The 5,907-nt window shown below is 42.5% G+C and overlaps 1 non-coding gene across 1 annotated transcript; it reads right to left on the bottom strand.

The window, feature by feature from the left end:
- Positions 1-2,671: 2,671 nt before the first annotated feature.
- On the bottom strand, positions 2,672-2,811 carry LOC119468674. Its single transcript, XR_005197415.1, has one exon. It is a non-coding gene; the product is annotated as a small nucleolar RNA SNORA7 (small nucleolar RNA).
- Between the last annotated feature and the right edge of the window lie 3,096 nt (positions 2,812-5,907).

Raw genomic sequence — 5,907 nt, 5'->3', positions numbered from 1 at the left:
TAAATTGAATTAAAGAAAAATTCCCTTTCTCAGCAACACTAGCTCCATTTCCAGTGCTCAATGGCCCCTTACCTCTAGTGGCTGCCATACTGGATAGCACAGATGATAGAGAACATTCCCATCGCCACAGAATGTCCCTCGGACAGTGCTGCTCTGTATCATTAAGTTTGATTTAACTCAAGTGTCAGACCTCAGGGCTGAACACAGTCGTTCCCTGTGTTGGAAGTGGAAGCTCCGTAGCTCTCCTGGGATGTTCACCTGTTGTGGTGAGAGTCAGGTGAGGCCCTTGACGGAGGGCACCCTTTGTTTACCAGAGAGAGAAAGGAGTCACGTTTGTTTCCTGAATGCAGATAGCCTGTCTATGAACCAGGTGTCTCAACCTCGAAAAGGTAGAAAGTGCATGCCAAGAAAACCTCTGGACAGGACTCAATTCTTCCCACCATGTACCTAATCAGAATCGCAGAAGGGGTCAGGGGAGGATTCCACCTTTGAGTCAGATGAGGAAACATTCTTTTTGAGGTAGAGTCTGGAAAAAACAACTAATCTGTAGATTTCCATAAATAACTGACAGGAGATGGGTGACTTCTTTGAAAATATTAACCCGAATGATGGGTGTTAATCATTAAACCTTTCAGGTGGTGGCTTTGTTCTTTTTCTGATATTTTAATCTGGGTCACAGAATGACCCAGGCAGCTTTAAGTGCAAAGTGGGTTTTACTTCCTTTTCTGTTTGCCTTTTGTTTTCTATTCCAAAAGCATGTTGTGACCTCTTTTCCTGGTAACTCCTATTCATTATTTATTTATATATATATTTTGAGACGAAGTTTCACTCTGTGGCCCAGGGTGGAGCGCAGTGGCGAGATCGGGTTCAAGCAATTCTCCTGCCTCAACCTCCCAAGTAGCTGGGATTACAGACAGCCACCACCACACTCGGCTAACTTTTGTGTTTTTAGTTGAGATAGGTTTTCACCATCTTGGCTAGGGTGGTCTCAAACTCCTGACCTCAAGTGATCCACCTGCATCGGTCTCCCAAAGTGCTGGGATTACAGGCGTTAGTCATCGTGCCTGGCCAGTAACTGCTATTGAGGCGGAACTGTCAACCATATAGCTAGTCTTAAAACTTAAAAATACATTAACATGGCCCAGTAAGAGAAAAGGGTGGACAATAACCATTGTCAAAACAGCAACGAAAAACCTAACTTTGCATCCAGCTCTGTTCCAAGCAAAAAGAAAAAAACGAACAAAAACAAACCAATTTTCTGTTGTTTGAGTGCATCTTTGACTTAAAGGACTTGTTACTTCTCTAAATTTTTGCAGATGTGTTGAGGCTTGAAATTTGAGCCTGTGACTGTTTTACAAGTTTCAAAACAAAATATTGAACCACCTAAAATGACAAAGGGTAAACTTTCAGTAATAATTTGGAATCATTTAGTTGTAGATCTGTTTTCTGTTCATTCCAGTTGCACGAAATATTAGGACTCACTGGGCTCTGTTTGACACATTTTGTCATGATTGTCACTCTTTCGAGTGCTCAATAGCCACCTATGTGTAGAGGCTGCCATACTGGACAGCACAGACACAGAACATTTCCATCATCACAGAATGCTCCATTGGACAACACTGTTCTATAGTATTAACTTTGATTTTCACAGCTACCAGATTTTGGGGGTGATCAAAACCAATTCCTTTGCAAAAAAATGTTTTTAGAGTGAGACAGGGCAGCTCTGGGAACTAAAATAGTAAGAGAAGTACCAGAGTGTTCATTTAAAAAAAATTGCTTCCTAATAACCCTTTCTTTATGGCTGGGCCCTTCTGCATCGTTATGTTAAGCTTGAGTAAATCATTCCTAAATACCTCATTCTAATGTTTTATTAAAGCAATAATAGACTAAAATGAAAATTGTTAATAAAATGGTTTTTATTAAGGTATTTACAGTACATGCTAGAAATATGAACTGATGATACAACTAGTATGTATCACGTGGTCTGTGAAACCATTTGTGGGATGTAAAGATATGTTCAATTTTACACATTTATTGAGCACCTATTATGTGCCAGATATTTGGACAACAGGTAGCTAAACTGCTATGGACATTCTTATACATGTTTTTTTCTGTATGTTTTCTTTTTCTTGGGTATTTACTTAGGAGTAGAAATTGGGGTCACAGAGTATACATATGTTGGGAGTTATTATCTCTTTTTTTATCCCCTTGCAAGTTGTACACCTTCTCGTTAGTATATGTGCTCAAACTCACTTATGCATGGAAGCTCTTTCTTTGAAGTGTTTTGAATGCCCTAGGAGAAATACACTATGTATTTCAATGCAGAAGCTTTCAGTCTTTTCACACTTGCTCAAGATAAGTTGGTTCCACTGGCAGGATACCAACCCAATCTAGAACTGCATCAATCCTGTTCTGATCTAAATAGCTTGGGGCTTTCTTCTGTGACCAAAACTGGACCCCTATCCAGCCAGCTCAAGCTCTTGGTTTTAAGAGGAATCAATGAAAGGACAGATCAGGTTAAATCATCCTCAAGATCTGAAAAACAATTTAAATATGTGTTTTGGTGACAGTTGGCTAGCATCTTAATTTAAAACAATATTATATTTCTCTTCTTCTCAGACCCATGTTAAAGAAGAATCCTGGAAGGAGGTTTTCCTGTCCAGGGATTGATCATTGTTACAGAGTTTCTTCCAACCACCAGCTACTGAGCAACCTGGGAATGGAATGGGGACATCTGCAAGATTTGCTTTTCATCCATTTTCCAAAGCTGACAGAATACTATCCACTCTCCAGATGCAATCCTTGGAGGTAGGATCTTCATTTTTATCTGCTGCATTGATCTTATCATTGTTATCTACACTTGAACAGCCTCATCCATCATCTCTACATTGTGTTAATAAGCCTTCCCTATCTAAACAGCATGTACAAACCCCTAATCAAAAATAGTCTTTCTTGATTCACAAGTTTGTAGATTTGAGGTCTTTCTGTCTGCCACTTAAGCAGGGAAGGGAACCAAGGGGAGAGTGAAACTCAAACTTATTTTTCCTTATATTTATGAAAGTAACTTTGAGCAAAGAGAATCCTCTAATTCTTCACCGAAGTGAGGATTTGGATTTTATTTGTATTTCACCAAGTTTTTCTTTTCCTGTCTGAAGTTACTACAGATAGTACAAGGGGAAATTTAAAGCCAGTTCTTCCTTCAGGCCCAAGGAGTTGTTTCACTACAATGTAAATTAGTTTGAAATCCATCCTGGCTGGGCACAGTGGCTCACACCTGTAATCCCAATACTTTGGGAGGCCGAGGCAGGAGGATCACTTGAAACCAATAATTCAATACCAGTCTGAGTACAAAGTGAGACCCCCATCTCTACAAAACATTTAAAAAATTAACTGGGCGCAGTGGTGTGCACCTGTTGTCCCACCTGTTTGGGAGGCTGAGTTGGGAGAATCGCTTGAGCCAGGAGTTCAAGGCAGCAATGACCTATGTTCACATCACTACACTCCAGCCTGGGTGACATAGAAAAAACCTGTCTTAAAAAAAAATCCATTGTAAAAAAAAATCCATCCTGTGAGCAAAATAGCCATTAATGACATATGAGATATTACTTCTAGTTTTCAGTAGTCAATGAGAATGCTTATCCTCACAGACAGTGGTGGCTTCAGATTTTCTTTATTCACAGGTGGAGAGATTATACAGACTTGTGTTGAAACTACATTTTGGCAGGAAGCTCCCCTTTCACTGAGATCTCACATTTATATGGAGTAGCTATGAGAGAAGTACTCATGGAACTTACCGTGGGCTAAATTCTTCCCAAACCATCCCCGGGGCCACCACTGCCTACATACTTGCACCTTTACTTGTGCGTAGTTGCACGAAAAAGTAGCAGCTGTCATTTATGTCACAGTAAAATAAATGATGGTTGTTAGGTCTTTTGTGCACAAAATATCCCAAGCCAAAATTGGAACAACACAAGTGACAACTCTGAGTGTCCTTAGGAAATGCTCTTCATGGTATCTGTAGACCCATGGAGAGATTGATGGTAAATACATGTTACAAAGGAAAAGAACTACTAACTACCATGATAATGATATGATACGGTGGGGTGGGATGGGAGGACTTCTTTATCTTGGGTGGTCAGAAGAAGGCCTCTCTGAGGAAGTGCCATTTAAGCTGGGACTGGATTAACAAGAAGGAGACTGCCAGGGGAAACGTATTCCAGGCAGGAAGAGTTGGTTCTTGGCCAGGCGTCCTGCATAGAGGGACATGCTCATCTTGCTGCCAGGCAGTATGTGTTCAAGCAATACTGGCTGTCAGGGTGATAAGTGATGAAGCCAACTTAATGAAGCAGGATGTGTTTAAGATGCAATTCAGGTGCTGGGCTGGATTCTACAGGCACTGACATAAAGGAAGCTGCACTCCTACATGTATACCATTTTCCTATAGGAAAGGGCACCACATAATGCAAGATGGGATTTAAAATAACTTTGCAAAGAGACTATCTCTCTCCAGTGTGGTGGATAGATGGAAAACATCACTAGCTCGGCAAACGGGTTAGTTTTTAAATCTGCCTTCCAGAAGTCTTTTGGCTCCAACGTGAGACTGAGTGAATTACAAATTCTGGAGGGTAGCTGTTATGGGCTGTCTTGTCCTCCACCCTCCCAAATTCATATATTGAAGTTCCAAACCCCAGTACCTTAAAATATGACTGTATTTAGAGATAAAGTCTTCAAAAAGTTAATTAAGGGAAAATGAGGTCATAAGAGTGAGCATTAATCCAATGTGACTATTGACTTTTTAAGAAAAGGAGGTTAGGACACAGATGTGCACAGAAGATCACATGAAAGTAGAGAGAGAACAGGTACTACAGGCCAAAAAGAGACGCTTCAGAAGAAACCAACTCTGCTACATTGATCTTGGACTTCTAGCAACCAGACTATGAGAAAATTAACTTCCGTTGTTTAAGCCATTTAGTCTGTGGTATTTGTTACAGCAGCCATAGGAAACTAATACAGTAGAATTATCCTTTCCAAAGATGGATTCAGGGGTCTTAGACATTGACTGTTTATTTTTTTTCTCATTCCTTATTCTATGCTTATTTCAGAAAACTTGAAGATACTCTGAAACTGGTGGCTGCCTCTTAGTTGGAGAAGTCTCATGGTGGAAGGCTGGCTTCAGTCCCTGTGACTGGAGAGAGAAAAGGCAGCTTTCTGAGCAGTCTGTACTTGAATACATTCTTGGGGCCAAGCAGAGACTTTGGAAGGGAACAGGATGGAGTCACTGCCCGTTGGGCCCATGTCCCTAAGTGAGACAGGGCAAGACAAGGCAGCAGAGTGAGGCTGGAGGTGTATACCCCTGGAGGCAGAGCTGAGGTGGGGTGGAGGAAGTCGGTCAGAGCACGTCACCCACGTCAGGGGAAGATGCAGTGCAGAGGTCCCCAGAGTGGCTCCTGAAGGCCCCACAGGAGCATTCTAAGTGGAGAGCATCTGGACACCTACCACCACAGAGGACCCCTCACAGTGGGGGGAACCACAAGGGCCCTGGTCCAGGAAGAAGAATTTGGCCTTTCCTTGTCTATCTCACACCCCCATCATCTTGCTTTCCTGTCCCTAAGCGAGGAGAATGAAGCATTGGGGAGGGAGTGGAGCCCGGAGGAAATGGCTGGAGCCCGCCACTCAGGCCCCTGCTCTGGCCAGAACTGCTGGAAGGAGAGCAGCTGTAGGTGAGAGGCAGGAAGGCAGCTTTGGGTAGACTGGCCTGGATGCCTTAGTAGCTGGAGGTGACAGAAAAGCCACACCACCTGCTGCAGATGCTGACAAGAGGTGAGGAAGGAGGAGCTGACAGAGTGCCCAAAGGGAACAGTGTGAGCAACATCAACCTCTTCCTTCACTGAGGTCCACGAGGCCAGC

This window comes from Cebus imitator, unplaced genomic scaffold (assembly GCF_001604975.1).
Source record: "Cebus imitator isolate Cc_AM_T3 unplaced genomic scaffold, Cebus_imitator-1.0 Scaffold471, whole genome shotgun sequence".
Lineage (NCBI taxonomy): Eukaryota > Metazoa > Chordata > Mammalia > Primates > Cebidae > Cebus > Cebus imitator.
This window is presented reverse-complemented; position numbering and strand designations above follow the sequence as displayed.